The sequence below is a fragment of the Dermacentor andersoni genome, chromosome 7 (assembly GCF_023375885.2).
Source record: "Dermacentor andersoni chromosome 7, qqDerAnde1_hic_scaffold, whole genome shotgun sequence".
NCBI classification, from domain to species: Eukaryota; Metazoa; Arthropoda; class Arachnida; order Ixodida; family Ixodidae; genus Dermacentor; species Dermacentor andersoni.
This window is the reverse complement of record NC_092820.1, coordinates 96,562,064-96,583,703: the sequence shown is the minus strand read 5'-3', so window position 1 is coordinate 96,583,703 and position 21,640 is coordinate 96,562,064. Positions and strand designations below refer to the sequence as shown.

At 45.4% G+C, this 21,640-nt stretch overlaps 2 long non-coding RNA genes across 6 annotated transcripts in view; one reads left to right on the top strand and one right to left on the bottom strand.

The window, feature by feature from the left end:
• Positions 1–21,640, top strand: part of LOC129385691 (uncharacterized) — a 49,872-nt gene that overhangs the window by 5,645 nt on the left and 22,587 nt on the right. For 2 of the 4 annotated variants that reach the window (XR_011895740.1, XR_011895741.1), the window contains exon 3: positions 10,942–11,072. The exons of the other annotated variants lie outside the window; for them this stretch is intronic. This is a non-coding gene — a long non-coding RNA (uncharacterized lncRNA). The remainder of the gene's footprint in view (positions 1–10,941; positions 11,073–21,640) is intronic. 4 annotated transcript variants of the gene reach the window in all.
• Positions 3,379–16,206, bottom strand: LOC129385690 (uncharacterized). 2 transcript variants are annotated; one of them, XR_011895739.1, is made up of 5 exons: positions 15,948–16,206; positions 12,464–12,600; positions 12,328–12,395; positions 4,346–4,444; positions 3,379–3,568 (listed from the first exon to the last, which is right to left on the bottom strand). It is a non-coding gene; the product is annotated as an uncharacterized lncRNA (long non-coding RNA). The 2 variants fall into 2 exon arrangements; XR_008613194.2 differs by lacking the exon at positions 15,948–16,206 and adding an exon at positions 14,493–14,616.

Here is a 21,640-nt window from a genome sequence, read left to right as displayed (position 1 = left end):
GTGCCAATCCGCTAAGGGTATTTTTCGAGAAATAGTAACAGCAAATGTAATTTGAATAGTTGAAAGCAAGGAATAAAAAGACAGTAGACTTGAGAGACCTCGATGAATCACAAATCCCCTTCCAGAATAGATGAGCTTTCAGGAAGTTGCACTAAAAAAATCGAATTGCTTTTCAGTTAACCACACTTTTTAAAACTTTGCCTGTGTACGAATAGCAAATTTCAACTCTGTCCTTACAACGCTTTCGAGCAATCGGTGATACATCCTTGACAGTAATTCATCTATACTCATTTTTTTTACTCGGAGAAACACTGACTGTAATGCTGCCCTCTTTATGAAACTTGGTCTTCCTGAAATTATTTCCCCAAGGGAACAGGCTAAATTCACAGCCGTTTGTAAAACAGAAAAAGCTCCGCACTGCCCGCAAGCATAACAGCTATAAAGTGAAGCACATAAACCGAAAACATTGAATTGTACCTCTATATTACCCATCATGTTTCCCTTTTTCTTCCACGAAATATAAGCTTCGTATGACGCGCACATTTCTCGATGCGCTGCCACACTTGTTGGATAGCTGCCTTATCACTCTTTACAGCGCTTGTGTAACAAGTGATCTGCCAAAAATTTATTTATTCCACTCGCACTTACCATGGACTATATTTGAAATAGAGTTTCCACGCTTCCCGCTAAATTAGATTGCTGTTGCACCTAAAGATTTCTTAGTCAAGCCGGCTAAATGCTACGCCGTTTGTAAGACATAACTATAACCCTTACAGGCAATTCAAAAGACAATGCGTAGCAGAGGCTGTGATTCCGTGACAAAGCTTTAATGTTTCCTTCACGTGACTCAACTAAGTTGCGCCAAATACAAACAAGGTGTCTCGTTTCGTTCACAGGGGATATCGGAAAAACTTCATAACAGACATGTCAATTTTTTGTAAATTTTATCACCTTTTTGGCTTGTTCTGCGATGTTTCGAATGCTGTATCAAGCATTGGTAAAAATAGATCCTGCTGCCAAAAAAAAAATATTTTAAATTTATTGAAAGGAAGGGCTCTCCTATATTGCAAGAAAAAACAGCATGCAATAAGTAAATTTTGATGGTACCCATGCCCTTTTCCCGGCCTGGTGTGGCAGCAAAGGCCGCATCATAACTGAGAGGTACTGGATTAGAGTAATTTTATTCCTCCAAATTAATGAAACAGGTGACATTAGCCACTACTAGAAAAACAATGCGTTGTTTTTGCAGTATGAACTGTAGTTCCTAGCATTCTCATAAATCGTAGTTAATAAACGGTGTAGGCATCCCACAAAATATGGGTGTTCACGGTAAATATACCCCCTCCTTGTCATGTCAAACGAGTGTTTACAAATTTTAAAATTCGAGGGTCATCAGGTATGCTATTAAGAGCCTTGCATCATGCAAGAAAGTGTAGGAAAAGGGGTTCAGTAATTCTTGCGAATTTATAAATTACTCTAGAAAATTCAAACTTTCCCATAAAATAAACATGTCATATTACTTTCAAGCAACCACCAGCTGCTGTCAGTAGTGGCCAAGGTGGCAACAGTGTCCCAAGGCGCAAAATATGAAGTACCACAGGCAAGGTCACAAGGCGACTATAGAACATTTTAATTGGCAAATGACGGTATGAGCGAAGGTACCAGCTCTATAGTAGTAGGTAGTTACACTTCTACTTAACTGATTTACGGTACAGCCGATGAGGCGGCGTGCTACACTGACACGGAGCGGCCATGGCTACAGGCAGGTGCTTTGCCACTAGCCAATGCTTGATATCCTGAGCATTGATATTCCCCATTGTGCACTTTCATGAAATACTAAGAGACATCAACTTGCAGTATTGGAAGCCGAAAAAGTCAATTCCGCAATGTACGGTGAAAGGCAAAGCACGATCTCACCAGGAAGCATATGGTGGCGCGGAAAGTGCTTCGATAGTCAAGGACACAAATTGAAGCGCGCTCACACACAGCGAATCGCTATGGTGAACAGCCGTCGATTGGTCCCCTCCCAAGAAGAAAAAGCAAGACCGCCACTGCTGCAACATGAAAGCGGTGTTCGGTGGCTGGCCTCTAAGAGGGGCAATTTCGCAAGCAAGGCAGTTTATCATGCCGAGCTTTCGGCAAACAAAATGAGCATTCTGAACTCGCCAACTTCAGGTACAACCTTGAAGACTGCTACCTTTCTGAGTCAAAGCTTCTAGTCTCTTAACGCAAGCGACGTGTGTTGCATTGGGTAGTTCGACGGCGCGAATGTCGACCCAGCATATGTTGTTTTCTAAATGGGAGGTTGTGGTGCGTATTGAATTGGGAGTGTTTGTGTTGCAAGGCTCACGGGGTCGGCCACGACCGCTAACGGTGACAACCGGGTTTTCTCTAACAGTTTAACTTAGCTTCTGCCTCGTGCCTCACATTTAGGCGAGCGCTACTGCAAGCCATTGCGCAACCTATGGAAATGCCAGTTTGACGGTTTTACGGTGGGTGAGAATCAAAGAATGGCCCTGGCATGCTCGCGATCACTAAGGAACGTTTTGTGAAGTGACAGCCATAGCAATAATGAACTGCCCGCGTTGTTTTCTTTTTTCGCATTTTTATTGTTTTTATTTTCTAAGTGCTTCTGCAAAAGTTATTGCATTCTTGTATATGAACAGCGTGTTCTCGCAGTAAAAAGATAAGCGTGTTTTCATTGATTGGTTGTAATAATGCGATAATTGCGTTGCGCGAATGCCCTGAGCAGCTGGAATTTGCGAAAATTAAAAAAAAAGTTGAATAGTTGAAATGAATCCCTTGCAAGCCTTGGAAAGAACGTCTAAAATGTGATGCACACTTTCTCGGCCCGCTTACGCCTTATAGAGAAGACGCAGCTAATCACCTACAGACCCCTACCGGGAACGCTCCTTCACAAATTGTCACCCTTCGTGCACCCTATTGAGTAAGGTAGAAAGCTCATAACTCAGCGGTGTCTTCTGTCGGCCCTTTGCCTGTTTGATGCATAGATGCATGGACAGGTGTCCAGAGAAATGCGACAGGAGTGCACCACGTGTCTTCACGGTGAATGCCTCTGGCCTAGTTAGGCGATTTGGTTGCTGCTTCAGTGGGTTGTACCCCATTCCCTTTCTGTATAAAGTGCTGTTCCATACTATAACAAATATTGCAATGAATTGTCCTGCTATCTTTTGCTTTAAAAACTAAGGCCGGATATCTTCAGCAGCAGTCAGCGGGTGCAAGGCAACTCGCCGTCTCCACACGAAAGGAAACTTAAGCGAAACTGCCTCAATTTAGTTTCGTTAAAATCGTTGGAATTCGACCAGATTAAATTCCTTATGTCTAGGGCATCATCAAAAAATTCATAGATGATGAATGTGTTGTGGTAAATTTTGGTAAGTTTATTCTCCGTGGATTCCTGAAACATTACCTAGTCTTGAATGGCAATCCTCCGTGTATACAAGCCGTTCTTGCAGTCCCAGTTCATCAAGCTGCACGGTACAATTTGGATGAATGGGCTCGCCAATCGCTGAATTATGTACACGGAGTTCGTACCATCGTAGTGGAGCTACGAGAACAAAATAAATATCGCAAAATCAATACCGACGCGCGAAAAATGAAGCATCGTTGTTTTGAATGCAATGTAGAAAGAATAAGCAACGCACTTAAAAAATATAAGCACGAACGTGAAGAAATGCTTACACGAAAACATTTCCTCTCCGCATATTTTAAACATTTTTGTGAACTTCATTGGAGATATTTCTGCAGATAAAATTTACCAATGTTCAGAGAAAAAGTCTGCTGCTCTGCGATCTCAAGGTAATATACACCTTGTTACTCTTGGTATTTTCAAAGCGTGATACAAGATAAAACGCAGAAAAGCTTAGTATCGTATAAATAGTAGGCAAAAATTACGTTTCTATTACACTGGCTACTGATCATTAATGGTGCGCCACTATCGGAAACTGTTATGTGTTGATACTTTGCACTGCTTGACAGTCAACAAAAAGGCCGCAGACACCCTTCCACGTGCTGCTATTCGCTTATATTGCAACGCGGTATTACATGAATGCGCTAACAGTTTTTACCAGCATAAGAGTTTAGAACCACTGTCGCAAAGTAAATGCGCCCGTTTAAAGGACGAACACGTGTACAGCCTGCGGGCAGCGTCTGCCTTTCAACTGTGCAATGACGTAGGAGAAGGCAGTTTAATTCCTACTGGTAGCGATGAAGGATAAGGTTGTGTTTATACATATTATTAGCGGGAAGGTGGAGATCAGTGCATTGGCGAATGCAGATTGGAGCTTTCAAGTGTAGTCATAGGATCGTATGCATAAGAACTTACGTATTGATAGAACATGGCTAATCAACGTTATCATTATGACTGCGCACTTTGCTCTTCTTGGTTTGTATATCATCTGCTCCAACTCGTAGAAGGGAGCCCCTGAAACGAAAGATGAAATCATTTCGCACCAATGTTGCTCGTGGCAACATTTCTTACTGCGGACAGATGATCCATATACAAGAAAATCGGCAGTCACCCCCTTAAGCAAAGCGTTGAAATGAAGAGCAAGGTTAGGGCGTCGTGTCGAGCTCCTGATACAGTGTGCTAACAATGCATGCAGGCGAGATCCGAGGACGCAGTGCGTGAGACATTTCCAGCTGTGCTGCTGAAACAGCATCCAGGCAGATACCAGGCACGTCAGAACGCCGGCACGACGAAGAACGCCTGATTCGCATAACCGTAATGCGTTCCGTCCCGCCACTGGTACAAGGCTGGCGTCTGCAATAAGACAGACTTTCTTCGCCGGCTTCTCATAAACGTGAGGCACCACGACATCGATTGAATTCGTTTTTGAGTTGACATTGGAGGCATTAAATTACGCGACAACCAGCGGGGACCTCTGTCAACGTAGTAAATACGCGTATAGCTAACAGCTGAATGCTTTTAAAAACCTATTCGCTTGAGAATATGTATGTTGCGCTTCAAAGGTTATATCTAATGTGATTAGGATATTTAGGTTGCGTGTGTGTGTTCGCAGCGTCATTACGTGGAGAACAGAGGCTTTTTCCAAAAACATATGTAGCGGTAGTCTGCACAGAGAGCTCCACCACAACATGTAAAGCTTCGCACACCCGAAATATATCGTGTGATAGCGCGTGCATCTCAAACAGCCATAATTGGCGTTCTCGAAAAATGCGCCTCACAGCCACGTTGCGGGAGACCGCACGCCATGTGAACCAGCGCCTTTGTATCGCCTGTGAACGTGCGCCAGCCGACAAACACCGACTCCCAAGGAACACCGGCAAAAAAAGGCAGAGAAAGTTATTTGCTTTACGAATGTCTTCTCAATCAAGCCAAACTGCGAGAGCGACGTTGCCGTCGGCGCTCCTTTGTGCTATACGCGAGAGGACCGACGAAAAAACCGTGAGTGTTTCTAGCGTCCAAGCAAACATTATATTCAGTTGGCTTCGCGTATATTGTCTTGTCTGCTCAGAACAATGTAGGCAGCACTGTGTGGTTCCACACAGCTCGTTAGAAAGAACGCTGACGTGAGTGAGTGCAAGGTTCATGCGAACAGCGCAAGCAAGAACCCTGCCTTGGCATCGACCGACTCGATGAGGCAGAGGAGAGTGACCGGTCAGTCCAGTTGACTTCCTCACTTTCGCAGCTAAACCCGCGGCGCTTCTCTGAAGGCATTCTGACCTTGCATGCACGCCTGGTTTGCTCTGTGGATACCAACACTCTATGAAGAAGGTGGCAGTTGCACCGACGTTGCCAGCGCCCATCAGGCATTCGTAGTGTAACCAAGAAGAGTAGCCTGCGCCTCAGCAGCATCGCCACCGGTATGAGCTCGTGGTTGCTGTCCTTGGCAGAACGCTTCTGACTGCTACTCATTCGCCTGCGTCCGTTGCTAATAAATATCTTATCAAATCGTGGAGGTGCTGGGTTTCGACTACCCTGGAACTTTTGAGTCGCACTCTACCCCCCATCATGCCCGACGACGCATGCACTCCTCCAACTCCTCCAACTTTCAAACTGCAATAATAACTGCAAACTACAACTTTCAACTTGCAAATAATAACGCCGTTATTGGCTGTTGTCTCGCCGAACTCAAACTTTCTTCACCTTCCGACCTTGAGACTATCAAAAACCGTTCCTCTAGGGAAAAAATATTTGTGTGCGAAGACAATGCCGTCCCTCTGTGCTCTTCCCTGATTCAGCTTGTGTCATGCGCCATGATTTCTGATGGCACTGTTTTCTTTACGTCTTCTGAAGTATTCATTCGCCGGAAATCTTCTCTGCTGCCTTCTGCTCGGCTTACTCTTGGCAGTGGCGTCACGAAAATGGTCGTCGACAATCACGCAGCGTGCCCTTTACCTTCATTTCAAGGTTAATGCCTAAGCCTCATTCAACCGGTCGGCACTTTTTGCGTCTTTGACGCTCCTGCCGCTTCTACTTCGACGAACCTTAGAGCACTTGTGATTCTGCGGTTGATCAGCCACTACTCGACGCCTGCCACCACTCCATCGGCGATGAAAAGACATCTTCAGAACGAAGCCAGCTTATTGCTCTCCTGCCGAAGTGACGTGCTTCTTTCTACATCCGTGCGTTTGGTTTGGGCCGCACATCGACCGTTTTTCACCAGATAAATACCGGCAGTCATGCACCTCTATGGCGATGCCCTTGCCAAGTATCCGCCTCTGAGCGCCGTGCCATTACCGACCAGGTTGCTGACATGCTCAAGCGTGGCATTCTGCAGCCTTCAAACAGCCCTTGGGCATCACCGGTCGTTTTCGTTAAGAAAAAGGATGGTTCTATTCGGTTCTGCGTCGACTACTGATGTCTATATGAGGTAACGTGCAAGGACGTTACCGCGCATCGACGACACCATCGACTGTTTGCAGGAAGCGGAGTTCTTGGCTGGATTTAAGTTCCGGATACTGGCAAGTCTATTTGACACCATCTGATGGTACTAAAATAGCATTGGTAACACCTGACGGATTATACGAATTCATCGTAATGCATTGCGGCCTGTGTAACGCTCTAGCCACTTTTCAGACGAGGATGGATAATCTTTTAAGCGGCTCAAATGGAACACATATCTATGCTACCTGGATGACGTAGTTCTCTTTTCCGCTGATTTCCGAAAACATCTCATTTGTCTAGAGAACGTTATAAAATGCCTCACTGCCGCAGGGGTTCAGGTGGACCTAAAACAATGTCGTTTAGGCCCCGAAAGCTCACCATTCTTGGTCATATATTATCACGAGACGGCATCCTTCATCATCATCAGCATCAGCCTGGTTATGCCCACTGCAGGGCAAAGGCCTCTCCCATACTTCGCCAACTACCCCGGTCATGTACTAATTGTGGCCATGTTGTCCCTGCAAACTTCTTAATCTCATCCGCCCACCTAATTTTCTGCCGCCCTCTGCTACGCTTTCCTTCCCTTGGAATCAATTCCGTAACTCTTAATGACCATCGGTTATCTTCCCTCCTCATTACGTGTCCTGCCCATGCCCATTTCTTTTTCTTGATTTCAACGAAGATATGATTAACTCGCGTTTGTTCCCTTACCCAATCTGCTCTTTTCTTATCCCTTAACATTACACCCATCATTCTTCTTTCCATAGCCCGTTGCGTCGTCCACAATTTAAGTAGAGCCCTTTCCGTAAGCCTCCAGGTTTCTGCCCCATACGTGAGTACTGGTAAGGCACATTTGTTGTACACTTTTCTCTTGAGGGATAATGGCAACCTGCTGCTCATGAATCGGAGAATGCCTGAAAAACGCACCCCAGCCCATTCTTATTCTTCTGATCATTTCAGTCTCATGATCCGGATCCGCGGTCACAACCTGCCCTAGGCAGATGTCTTGCCTTACCACTTCTTGTGCCTCGCTACCTATCGTAAACTGCTGTTCCCTTCCGAGACTTAAACATTACTTTAGTTTTCTGCAGATTAATTTTTAGACCCACCCTCCTGCTTTGCCTCTCCGGGTCAGTGAGCATGCCTTGCAATTGGTCCCCTGAGTTACTGAGCAAGGCCATATCATCAGCGAATCGCAAGTTACTAAGGTATACTCCATTAACTGTTATCCCCAATTCTTCCCACTCCAGGTCTCTGAATACCTCCTGTAAACATGCTGTGAATAGCATTGCAGAGCTCGTATATCCCTTCCTGACGTCTTTCTTTATTGGGATTTTGTTGTTCTCTTTATGGAGGACTATGGTGTCTGTGGAGCCGCTGTAGATATCTTTCAGTATTTTTACATATGGCTCGTCTACCCCCTGATTCCGTAATGCCTCCATGACTGCTGAGGTTTTGACTGAATCAAACGGTTTTTCGTAATCAACAAAAGCTATATATAAGGGTTGGTTATGTTCCGCACAATTCTCTATCATCTGATTTTTAGTGTGAATATGGTCTGTTGTTGAGGAGCCTTTACAGAATGCTGCCTGGTCCTTCGGTTGAAAGAAGCCTACGGTGTTCCCGATTCTATTTGCGATTACTTTAGTAAATACCTTGTAGGCCACGGACAGTAAGCTGATCGGTGTATAATTTTTCAGGTCTTTGGCGTCCCCTTTCTTATGGATTAAGATGATGTTAGCGTTCTTCCAAGATTCCGGTACGCTCAAGGTCATTAGGCATTGTGTATAGAGGATGGCCAGTTTTTCTAGAACAATGTGCCAACCATCCTTCAACAAATCTGCTGTTACCTGATCCTCCCCAGCTGCCTTCCCCCTTTGCATAGCTCCCAAGGCGTTCTTTACTTCTTCCGGCGTTACTTCTGGGATTTCAAATTGCTCTAAATTATTCTCTCTACCAGTATCTTCGTGAGTGCCACTGGTACTGTAAAAATCTCTATAGAACTCCTCAGCCACTTGAACTATCTGATCCATATTAGTAATGATATTGCCAGCTATGTCTCTTAACGCATACATCTCTTTCTTGCCTATTCCTAGCTTTTTCTTCATTGCTTTTAGGCTTCCTCCTGAGGGCACGTTCAATTCTATCCATATTGTAGTTCCTTATGTCAGCTGTCCTACGCTTGTTGATTAACTTCAAATGTTCTGCCAGTTCTATTCTAGCTGCAGGGTTAGAGGCTTTCATACATTGGCGTTTCTTGACAAGATCTTTCGTCTCCTGTGATAGCTTACTGGTATCCTGTCTAACGGAGTTACCACCGACTTCTATTGCGCACTCCCAAATGATGCTCCCATCGCTCCCATCGCTATGCCCTCAGGTAACACTTGCTTCGTCAAGCCAAATTTGTAATGAGGATACACACGCGATTACGGCATTGGCTACGACGAAGTATGACACAGAGATCTCGCGCGCCAGGAGGACAACACGAATAGGTGCGACGACATAGTCGCCATCAGGCACGGTTGTTGTTAAGGCCACTTCGACGAAGGTTCGAGCTTTTGGAATTAAGCGAACAAACGCGGGGCGAACGTCTGAACGAAGGAAAACCTCGAGGCACAGCGCACCGGTGGAGCAGTCAATGAGGGCAGAATGCGTCGTCAGGAAGTCGATCCCGAAGATCAGGTCATGAGGGTAACTGATCAGCACGGCGAACATGACTGGAACTTGGCGGCCGGCAATTCCTATGCGAACAGTGATGGCAGGCGTAAGAACTCTTTTGAGGTGACTACTTAGGTTAGCGTTCATTATGGGCACTTGTGCTCCGGTATCAATTAATGCCGTCAACGGAACACCATCGACGTCTACTTCAATTAGGTTCGTGTTGGTGAAGAGCGTCAATGGAGCATTTGGACAGGACGAGCGTGATGCAGCACTAGCTCGAAGAGCTGCATGGTCTAGTTTACCGTCTGCCGGTTTGGCGAGGAACAGAGGCGAATTTTGGGCGACAAGGATCCACCGCGTTGAGGCGACGGCGATCGCACGGAGGAGCGACTGTCAGCGGTATCAGAGGGAGCATGCAGACGGTGAGGTGAATAACGGCGAGAGTCGGCGTATGGGCGAGGAGCAGGGAATGAGCTCCACTACGGTGGTATCCTGGTGGTGCGGCAGTGGCGGGCTATATGACCAACGTGGTGGCAGCGGAAGCAGATCGCTTTGTCGTCTGGGGTTCGCCATTCAGCAGGATTGCGTGGTCTCAAAGCGAAATAATGGTCATTACAGGTAGTGGACATGGGTGCCGATTCAGGTCGGGAGACAGAGCAGGCATTAGGGATGCCAAGGTTTGCAATTTCTTGCCGCACAACAGCTTTAATAACGGAAATAGTGGGGGCCACTTGGTCGAAGGTACCGTCAAGGTGTCGTGGATGAAGGGGGCCGGACTCGCCGCTTAAATCTCACGGCGAACGATACGTGTGTCGTTCTCTTGAAATGGCTGTGTGTCGGTAAGAGCGGGGCAAGAGGACGTGTAAGAGGTGTTTGGAAACCGGGAAAACTGTGTTTGACTACCTCGAAGCGGCGGCATTCTTTGACGATGGTGTCGACGGTAGAAACGTCGTTATAGACGAGCAAATTGCAGGCGTCGTCCGCGATGCCTTTTAGGATATGGCCCACCTTGTCAACCTCGGTCATGTGCTCGTCAGCTTTCCGGCAAAGCGCGAGCACTTCCTGTATGTAGGAGACATACGATTCCGTCGACGACTGGCCACGGGTGACAAGCTCTTTGCGCGCAGCCTGTTGGCGACCTGACGGGTTGCCAAATAGGTCGCGAAGCCTCTTTCTCAAAATGTTCCAGCTGGAGAGCTCGACCTCATGGATGTGAAACCAGACACGCGGTGTCCCGTCCAGATAAAGAAATGACATCGGCAAGCATGACGGCAGGGTCATAGTGGTGGCTTTGGCTAACACGCTCATACATGTTGAGCCAGTCGTCGACGTCAATAATATTTTGGGAGGAGAATTTCCCAGATCACGGAGACCAAATACCATAACGTACGTTGTCGTTTGTGCCGCAGGTGTAGGTGGCGACGGGATGGCTCCATCGGAAGCCATGGCTGCGGAGACGACAGTGCGGCCACTGCGGAGCTCCGTGGCGAGGACGGGGAACCGTCCACCTCCACCGCAATGTTACGCGAAGGATGAGTCAGTAAGACGAGGAACTATTTGCATGTTATATTTACAAAAGCGGTTGCAGCGCTGACCGGATAGATTCACCGTGCGAGCCCAGTTCGTTCTTTCTTCTGTTTTCTCGAGGGATGGCGCCCACGTGCCTCGTTCAAACAATCAAATGCCACACGCGTGTAGCAATATAAACCTGACGCGTCCGAGAGTACTCCGCTATCTCAAGCTGTTCGACATCCTCTGGAATGCCGCCAGCTTGCCCGCACTTCTTCCTCCGAGGACCAGTGGCAGCAGCAATCCCGTCAACGTTCCGACGGTTCTGCACCAACTTTTTCTCCTGGTTCGCTTGCATGGCTTGGGGTACCCTCTACCACACCCGGCCTCTCCACAAAACTTGTAGCAAAATACCTTGGACGCTACCGCGTCCTGGAGCACACGTCCTCCGTCAATTACACCCTACAGCCCCTCATGCCATCGACGGACCTACGTCATCGCGCCCGCGAACTTGTCCCGTCTCTCGCATTAAGCCGCACTAAGACCCAATAGTAGTCTCTTCGCCTTAAGCCGCCAGGGTGGCGCCTTTTTCTGCGGAGGGCGATTGCATCCAAGAAGAGTAGCCTGCGTCTCAGCAGCATCGCCACTGGTATGAGCTCGTGGTTGCTGTCCTTGGCAGAACGCTTGTGACTCCTACCCATTCGCCTGCGTCTGTTGCTAATAAATCTCTTAGAAGTAGATTTGCTATCAGAATTTAAATGTGTACTCCATTTTAGGCATATTATGCCACTTTGCATAGCCGAAAATTCCCGCTGTATTCAACTAGAGTACATTATATCGATGAAAATTTCCTCTTGCCTCTTATACTCACACAGACACTATCAGGCTGTGTTAGATTTCTAGATTCCATTATTTGAACAAGTCTGTGCGCATGACACCGGAACGTCTAAAGGATTATATACATAAACTATAAATGATTGATTGTGGAAGTTTTCTCCAGTTAAAATCAGGCATCTTTTTCATTCGTGTGCTTAGATTATTGTATCTTCCTGACTGGACTAGCTTAGCAAGTCATAACGGGTCTAGCATACGAAAATAAATCTGCTCTCCGCCTCCCCGGTGAAAGTAGTAATGATGCAGAAGGGAAGAGCCAAGCATATGTGCAAGGACGCCTCAAGACAAAGAACAAAGTATATATAAATGGCGTCAATTGTGCAGTGTAAATAGTGCAACGCTTGTAGACGAGAATACATCCGCCAAGAATTTCTTCGCAGTGCATTACTTACTCTTTCTTTGTATATACATTTTATCCGTGTGTACCTTTTTAAAGGTTCCCTCGAGTTCAGTTGAAAACCTACAAATAAAAGAAGTGTGATGAACGTTGCAAAATTAATTTTATATCAGGTGTCGTACATATCTTACGTTTGATTCGCATAGATGTACACTCTCCTGAAATGTATTGAGCGCTTGGTTATTCTCCGCTTCATGTCCATTTTGCATTCCACACGTGTATTTCCAGTTGCTTTGTATGTCCATATGGGTTCGTCCACACCTACAAACTAGAATAATACAGGCATAAGGAGATTTATTCGAATGTATTGGAGTTAGTGATCATTATGTCGCATATATAATTCTGTGGGAAAAGAAAGGTAATTTTAGAGAAGCATGAAAGGACGAGAATGCCTTCATAACACTGTTATCTCGGCTTAAATAAATAATGGGAAGGAGACAACCCTTGTGGCTGATAATTTATGAATGGTCAAGAAAATGTAGCGCAGTGTGGCACACCCACCTAGCTCATTTATGTAGCGCCATTAATCACTGGTGTGCAATTCTAAAAAAAATGCCGGCTAAGGGAATGCGAATTCAGTTGTAAATGCCAGCGCATTAGGTTGAGGTAACAAACAGCTAAGGTAACAGATAAGTGGACATCGCTGTCAGAAGGCATTCGTTCTGCAACGGATCACAAATATTCATACGGCGAGGGTTACTGCGATGCTTCTCTAAAATTTTCCGCGAGGCTTCTATGGTACTGCCACTATGACAGCGCTGCGGAGAGTCAGAAAGAACTTGTGTTGTGGATAAGGATGCACTTCTCTGGATACACAACTTGTGAGGCGAAATAATAACGTTGCGACGCTTTTAGTGAGATCTACTTTCTCCCCAAAACAACCATTTCTATTAGCTAGAAAGTAGTGCTACTGGACCACCAAAACTTTTTGTACCTGCGTCATAAATATTTCTTCTAACTTTAGTGATTTCTGTGGCACATTTCGGCTGTCATGATGATTAGGTGGTCATACTGCTCTTCAATAATAATTGTTCTCGTTGGGAAGAAATAGCTCTAACTAAAACATAGCAACGTCCTTAATTCACCTGACATCTTGTGTACCTGGAGAGGTGGATCGTTAACCAGAACACAAGTTCTTTCTGACTCTCCGCAGCTCTCTTATAGTGGCCCTACCATAGTAGCCTCGCGTGAAATAATAGAGCATCACAATAACACTAGCCATTTGAATATTTCTGATCTATTGCAGGACAAAGGCCTTCTGGCGGGGAGGTATCCACTTATCGCCGTGTTGAGCGCTCTTATTATATCGTAGCCCCACTAAGTGCGTTGGCGCCTAGGACTGCATTCGCATTCCCTTAACCATAATTTTCTTAAAATGGTACACCAGTTATTATTGGTCCTATACACATGAGATTAGATGGCTTGCCACGCTGAACTACCATTTTCCTAATATTTATTACAATACAAGCCGCAACCATTTTCTCGTTCCTTTTTTAACCATTAGTAGATTTTGAAGATCTGTTTGGTTCAAAATCAACCAGTCTGGCATGATGCACCAATAAATCTGACACGTGGAAGTCACAGTTTACTTTAAAAAATTCCAGTTTGCTGTGTGATCCCCCTCTGCTCAGGTTGTGTACTTTTTAAAGTTCTCTGTGTGTTTCTATAAATTCCTTCTTTTTTATGTGGCATCATTTTTCCCACTACTGGTTGCAAGCTGCAGCCATATACCTTTCTCCAGGAGTTTGGTAAACCACCAGTTAATACTTCAGTGCGATGTCACATGTGCAAACCATTCTTACCTTTTTGGCAATATTCATGCTTATGAGACTTTTCTGACTAATCTGCCCAGATAAATTGGTCTGGGCAGATTGGACTGCACTCATAGAACCTTTTTGAGTTGTTTTAGGTGGCTGTCTCTTTTGATATTAAGCTTCACCAGATCTTCTGCTGCGCTGCACATGTGTGCCCACCACTTTGCTAACGTTCACCGCAAAAGCTTACCAATGGAAACTAAACTTCACTTGTAAAATTTTCAAATATCATGCCGGGTTGTAGCTCCGCTCAAGCAGTGTAGTTTTTAAATTTGAATGTTTTTCCATAAAGTGCATGCACATGAACTCCTATCATCACACCGGCTCTCTGCAATTGTTTCCTTACCCTGTTCGAGGGCCATTTTAAATCTGAATAATGCAGTGGCTTGGAGAGAAATACAACCGGAGTAGAATAAACGCAGGAAACCTCGCATCTACCTCTACTTCGCGGCACACCTGTTCTGCGCACGCTTCACAATGCCCAGGCACAGAGCTTAGGGAGCTGTATTTATATCGGAAACGATTTACTTCCAAGATACTGAATTGGATGTGATATTTCTGCCGCGCGTAAACGAACAGGACCCCATTTCGATTAGTTTCCCAACAATAAGGCTTTCGGCGCTGTTTTCCGCTTGCTTTGTTATAACGCTTTTAAACACGTGGTCACACGCGCTGACCACATGTCACACAGCAGGTGGCCGAAGCGTGATTCAGAATGCTTTCACTACGTTTATTATTTCAAATATCACATGAAGTCTGCTACCGGAACTCATCCCGACAGCAAGCGTTGGTGGATAATCACAAATAAAGCAATATATTATCGGATAACAATTCTTTATTACAGATATGTGTCCCGCTCTGAATTTTTTGGTCATTATAAGTTATAAACAATATGACCAATGAACATCCTTGATTGTTTGACCTGATATTGCACTCCAGTTATGAGCTTGCATTTCGTGTCCGGGTAATTCCCCCCAAGAATAGGCAACTGCGGCCAGTGTGAAGCACAACTGATATATAATATATCAGTTTCAAATATGAGGAGAGTCTACATTCATCAGAGCCACAACTAAGTAAATAATTGATACACGAACGCTACTCGTTACTTTTATTTCTCGTTACACATCATAAAAATGCTTACAAGGGCACTGTTGACGACAGATAAATATGCATAAAATGCAATTCTAATGAACGTGCAATGAACGTTTGAAACATTTATTGGCTACAACCCAGAAACGCTCGTTTCGTTTGTAGAACGTATGTAAACTCTTAAAATTCGTTATTATGATTTCTACATAGCGACATATAAACTGTTGAATAAATTACATGGCGGCCGTGTATATATAATCATATACGATAATCTCTCCTATGCACAAAATACGTCAAACGTGCGATGTCGGCTAAAGTAGAGGTATAAGGGTTGAAAATGTTATTGGAAATGCATGTGCGCATTTAGGTCTCCGGTGATCTGTCTGCTGCATGGTTCAAGGCTAGCTTGGACACAATGTTTTTCCGCTTAGCATAATCAAGATATATTGAAGCACAAGCAGCCCCGACTTTATGCACTATTCCATGGATTAGCGTAAGTTATTGAGTGTACAGGTATTCTTAGTATGTTGCGTCTATTACATCCGCATATCTCACTAGCGTTTCTAGAATTGTTCTGGCTAATATTGAAGGACTATCGATATATTGTTCAACATTACACGCTTTTAAGCTTGTTCTATGATCAAAATAAGTAATAGAGCGACGATTGCAAAGGTTTCGCTTGACATTACAGCGGCGAAAAAACAATATTTACCTTCTTGATATCCGGTGTCCGAATTTCAACTCTTCCAACATCGTCAGTTTGAGATTTCAGAATTTCCGCGAGAGCCGCTAAAATAAGGGCACCAAAATATTGTTTACACTCCATTATATAGAAAAAATATCCTCAAGCAATTGGAAACTTGGCACAAGGCTCAGGCCTATAGACTTTGCGAAGGGCGAACCATGTAGCTGCAAGGGAACAGGTGCATGTGGCTGCTATGGACGCAAGATCACAGGTGCGCGGCACCTTATTATCACAACACTGTAGCGCTGGCCCTGATATTGTACCTTGTTTGCCGAATTCCACTTCGTTTCCTGTAAACGAGCGCTCCTCGTTGTTATGCCATATGTCATGCAACAAAAAGTATTATTTCCTTGCTGCACATAATAGAAAAAGAACCACGCCACTGTCTTATTCTTCAACTCCTACCGGCCAATGTTTACTAAAAATAGCGATAACATGACTTCCTTTTTATCCCATATTTCTTAAACTGCACATGCGTGTCGACTAGAAATGCACATACCCCAAATAATTCACAAAGGTTGCAACTGATCAAATACGCGATCTTCATCGCGTATCAACAATGGTGGCTGCTACACGGTTCTAGCGATCTGGATCAACTTATTGTCTGTTGATCGTCAGCAACTTTCAGAACCGCAAATGAATTCAGATGTGTAAAATATGCCTAAATTTCTGCAGTATATCAATGTTACAACTTATTGTTGCTGGTAAAAGGTTTTATATTTAGCTGCCTTCACTTCTTGTTTTTAGTGTTTTCAGAATACTGCACTAAAGGGCGGAGACGTCAGCCTGCGATGGCGATCTAAGGCCCTGATCGCGATTCTCGAATCGCGATAGCCCAAATCCGGATGCTGCAGGATCGCGGTCGCAAATGACCGTGTATCAACACTCGATCCGGATCAAGCCCGATCCGGATAGGCCCTCAACGCGATCAGAAGTGTACGCGTGACGCCAGTATGAATGTTTAAATACGCCGTTTGTCGTTACGTGCCACAAGGTCTCGTGTATGGCTCACTTGAAATAGGCGAGAATTGGGTGTTTTCAACTATAGAAACACTGTGTCTTGGTCACAATATATAAAAACTGAGCCACTTTATATACGCTGGAACTGTGCTGCTATTTATTTGCTCACACAGTAGGTTTTAGATATCTTTAGTTTCGCTTTCGTACTCCAATACCTGGCATGAAAACACCGCTTTCGTCATACTCAGCGTACTCGAAAGCTAAACAGCCAAACGTGAAGCATGACAATGTGTGGTCAGTCAGTAGGATGGCGTCGAAATTAAGTTGAAGCTATACCCACGCCATACGAACATGTGTGGTGTTTGTCAGGCCGCATTTTAGCCTGTGCTTTGTGCATTCTTCAGTCATTTGTTATAGCTCTGTATACATTTCCTTCCGATTAGCTGTCTCTGCTATTTCAGGCACTTTCAGTCCATTTAACTATCTAGCCCCTTACTCTGACCTATTGCCCTAAGTTGTCGTCTAACTGTGGCACCCGGAATGCGCCGGTGGCCATGACACCATCGGGGTCATTCTATCGACCTCATTCCAGCTTCCTCATTCAGCTTGTGTTATGTCGTTATCGTCATGCGCTTGTCGGTATCCTATTGTTCTCAAGCCGCCATCGTCAACCTGTCACCTATTATACAAAGTTCCAGGGTGTCGAACCGCAACCACACCCGAACAGAAAACCAGCACCGAACCCGGAGTTTTTCCCGGCGCCGCACCGGAAGCGATACGGTATTTTCACGCCTTTTGCAACTGAACCTGAACTGGAACAAATCGAAGGAACCCTTCCTAACCGGTTCCGGGAACGGAGATTTCGAGGAGAGCAATCTGGTTAAACAGAGAACTTTATTTGCTCGAAGCATTGTTGAAAAAAACGGCAGACGCTACCCAGAGATAATGCGTGTGTATCGTCCGTCCATGCACTACACATTCCGATTGAAGCATCACAAGCAGTAATAAACAAGTTGATTTTTATCAGGTTATTAACTCCGTATGGTAACTGTTTGTCACGAAAAATCGGCGCACATATGAAAAAGCACACGGGGCTTGAAATAACATGCTGTCGTGCGCCCTAGAAGCCTGCAGAATGACAGAAATCGATTCGCGGCCCGCGGTGCTCTTGTAGCCTTTCAAACAGTGTCAACTGGATCTATCTCCACTTTTCCGCGCGGGCCGTGGCACCGCGTGGTAGAGAACCGACACGAACTTCCTGGAACTTGTGTACGCGCCTGACCGACATCGACGTGCGTCCCGCTGGGGGAGTGACAACGCTCCTGGACAGTAGACGCTATGTGTATGTACGCCGCTGCTTTCTCGTGAAGCGGTGAACAGACGTGGCGCATCGTATAAAACAAGGACGACTAGCGCGGTCGACCAGCCCGCGCTGAAGTCCTAGCTTTTAAGACTGTGAGGAAATGCTTCCGCGCGGCTCCTTCGTCCACGCCATTGTCGGTAGCCAAGGACCTGGAGGGAGCGCGCGCCTGTTCAAAGCACGGACACATCGTGACCCACCGCTCATAGGACTGGCACACAGCACGATCAAATCGTGTTGGTAAAGCTAAAACGCCGTTCAAACTATAGGTACATGAAAAGTGTAGCAAACTCACCATTTTTTTTCAGTGCAATAGCATTACTTGCTTCATTGAGAGAAAATACGTGTGTGTGTGTGTGTGTGAGAGAGAGAGAGAGAGAGAGAGAGAGAGAGAGAGAGAGACAGAGAGAGAGAGAGATTCAGGCGAGGATCCATGATTTGGAGAATGGCCCGTCACTGGCCGGCCAAAACGGTGTGGGGGGGGGGGGGGGTAGGGTTGAGGGGATGTCCGTGGCAACACATGCCTGCCTGCCTGAAGATTGAGACGAGGATGCATTATTTGAAGACGAGGTGCGGCCGGTCACTGGTCGGCGATGGGAGGAGTGGAGCGCAAGGCGGCACCGCGGTAGCTACGTAGAACCATTCTGGTTGTTTTCCCCAAGAAAACAACTGCGGAGTTTGACATTGCGGGTTTACGAGCCAAGAATGAAATTAAATTTAATTATAATAAAGAACCTAAATAAATTATTAAAGATAAACTTGCGGAAAATAAAGAGGAATGCTTTCCCATTCGTACACGTAAGCAGCCTTACGTTTCTCTGCAAAGCTTTTTATTTCGGTTCAGTTAGTGTTGTAATCGTTAGCCTCCCATGGAAAACATATTGCATTGGATTGCACAGTTCAGTAGGCCGAGTCACAGCATCTACTGAAAGAAATTTACATTATTAATTTGCTTTTATGTCGACGTGACAGAGAAACAAAAACACAGCACTAAAAGAGTAAAACAAAAAAAAAAACAATCTTTTTTCTCTCCGAACCCGTTTGAACCGGTTTGAACTAGAATGAAATGTTGCTCGGGAACCTAACGCAGAACCGAACCCGAAGGACTTGAACCCATACCGAAGCCGAAAATATACCTCTTCGACACCGGGAAAAGCCAACGTCTTTATTTCAAAAACGTTATCCGATTTTAATCTTAACGTTTTCGTCACTCCTCCGTCGTCGTTTGATCGCCTTCATTCCTAGAATGCAAGGGTCGCGCTAATTGACACGAAAGAAAAGAAGACGCAATACGACGGGCAAATCGCTGACATTCAACTGGAGGATTTTATTAATAACACGCTTACATACGCCCCATTCTAACCGCGCGCTAGTTATATGCAGGAAGAAAGGGGTAAAACGTGAAAAAAAAACATAATTGAACTGAGTGTACCCCAATTGTCGCGAAGCGAAAAAGAAACAAAACAAAGACCACAAAACGAAAAAAAAGGACACTGCCGCAAGTCTTCATTGTGAAGGGAAATCTAAAATATGCAATTCACAGTCGAAAAGGTTTATCAGTGGCTGGCTGAAGCGTTACGCCAGATTTTTTTTTTTTGTTTTGTTTCCAAGATTTCTATTGTTAACTGTTCTCGATCTCGGAACCGCAACTGAACTTTGTCGAATCCTGGGCGGCGCGTGCAGTCCCGACAGTATCCTGCAAAGTGGGACTGCTTTGTCCTTATGTTGTACGCATGCTCCATGAGGCGCTTGTTTAGACACCTGCCCATCTGGTAAACACGTCCTCAGGTCAGACGATGATTGTTTCTATTGGAGTTTACAAGCGCAAGAGTCCCACAGGTGAGGCATCTCCTATACTGCCGCACCTGTGTGTGGCACCTTGACGGCGTGTCTTTTCGTGCAGGCCGCACCTTGTCTTTTTTACCGTGTAGGCGTCTACGTCCGTCCACACCCGGCCTAACGTGTTGGTAGCGGCAAAAAAACAACGTCGATCTAAATACTCGGCAACACATTTTTCATGCCATGTGAAAGACGACGTATGTACCGCATGACTGCCTTCCTTCTTGAATCCACAGCAAGTTCGCTCCTCGATCTTTCTTCTTTGGTGCCTTTCAAAAGCTTTTGCGAGCTATTCTTTAATGCTTACTCAGGAAATCATGCTTCCTTGGGCCACGACACCTTTTCCGCCACGCTTGACTTCATCTGGTGCACACATGTCTTCAATAATGATGCTGGAGGCCGCGAGCTGGCTATACCATTCTTCACAAGATTGGGGTGTGCGGAACGGTAAATTAGGAGTTTTTTTTTTTTATCTGGGATGGTATCGCCGATGGTGAGTTGGGCTGAGGTGCAGCCTAAGGTGTACGAATTTTAGCTCCTCATATTCAGGAATCCTAAGGGTAAACTTCAAGGCATGTCCTCCACAAAGACTTCAAAGGTATCTTGCATAGAACCTGCATTGTCCTTTTTGTTCATAAACACTACGTATTCATCGACATACCTGCATACCCTTTTGATAGCTCTGGGAAAGCAGCTCGCTCGACTTCGACGTTTTGGACTGCGAATTAGATATTTTGGATTTAACTCGGCAAATCAGACGTGCGGTCTTTTCTTGTCTTTGTTTCTTTTTCGTTTGTTTTTTTGTAAGGGTTTTCTTTTGCTTCGCGGTTATTGCAGTGCACTGAGGTCAATTACGTTCTTTTCTTATTTTACCTCGTTTTTGTTTGCATATGATTAGCACACGGTTGCCATGGCGCATGTATAAACGTGTTCTTAATAAAATTGATCAGCTAAAAATCAGTGCTTTGTCCGTCGTGTTGTGCGTTCTTTTGCCCGTGTCCGTTTAGTGATACCCCTACCACAATGAACAGCTGCCTAAATCGCCCTGTTTACTATTGTTCATGTCTTCTTCATTCTTTTGTCGCAGTTATGGCGTCTTCATCATATTCTAGTCGTCATACTATCATAATCAGGGCTAACGTTGGCGGGTGAGTGATACAACAATGTGGGCCGATCGCGGAGGCGTATTTAGAATTGCTCGTAGATACAGCTGGGCGTGCCACTTTTGACGGAGCACGACGTTTCTGCGCAGGCGCGAGTAAGAGTGGGCGCGCGAGAGAAAATCTGGGGGCTTTTGCTCCTTGAATATATGACTCAGCCTAGGCACTACGGAGGAGGTTTCTTAGAGCGTGTTGTATTCGTTTGTCCCCTAGACATGCCGGCATTGCGGAGTTCGGTCGAGTTAGTTATACGCTCCGCCGCTGGCTGCCCGCGCGGTGAGGCAGTGGGCGCGGACGCCGCTTGGTGATCGCTGTGTCTGAAGGAACAATGTTCTGACTGG